This window comes from Pteropus alecto, unplaced genomic scaffold (assembly GCF_000325575.1).
Source record: "Pteropus alecto unplaced genomic scaffold, ASM32557v1 scaffold79, whole genome shotgun sequence".
NCBI classification, from domain to species: Eukaryota; Metazoa; Chordata; class Mammalia; order Chiroptera; family Pteropodidae; genus Pteropus; species Pteropus alecto.
Window position 1 is genome coordinate 2,055,071 of NW_006494612.1, and position 572 is coordinate 2,055,642.

The following is a 572-nucleotide window of genomic DNA, read 5'->3' on the forward strand; positions in this document are numbered from 1 at the left end:
CCTCCCTCTCCCTCTCCTTTCTGCCTGGGATGGTCGTAATGGTCCCCGTGGACGCATTCAAAATGAAGAAATGAAAGGCTCAAAGAGCTGATCGCAAAGCTCCTACGGCACGGAGGCCGAATTCGGACCCACAGCTGTCTGCAGTGTCTCCAGACTGAACTCTTTCCAGCGGGTGACGGCCGCCATGGACGGAGGGGCCAAAGCATCCCTGGGTACGCGGTCTGTGGCTCCCCCTGATAAACAAAATGAGATAGATGACCAGGAGGATGGGACTATTGGGGTGTATAGAACAGAGAAAGGCTGATATCTTGATTCAAATCAATGAACAACTCAAAAATGAGCATAGACAATTATACAAGGAAAACATTAAAATACAAATGATCAAAAGAAGTTCAAATCAGTAATAAACCAATTGTATGCAATTTAAGGCAAACGTCAGACACATTTTTCCTCCTATGAAATTAGTGAAGTTTTGTTTTGTTTTGTTTTGTTTTGGGTATCAAGCCATACAGTAGCAGGTGAGGGGCCAGTGAAACACACAACTTACTCAAGGATTTCCATCCCCTCCCTTT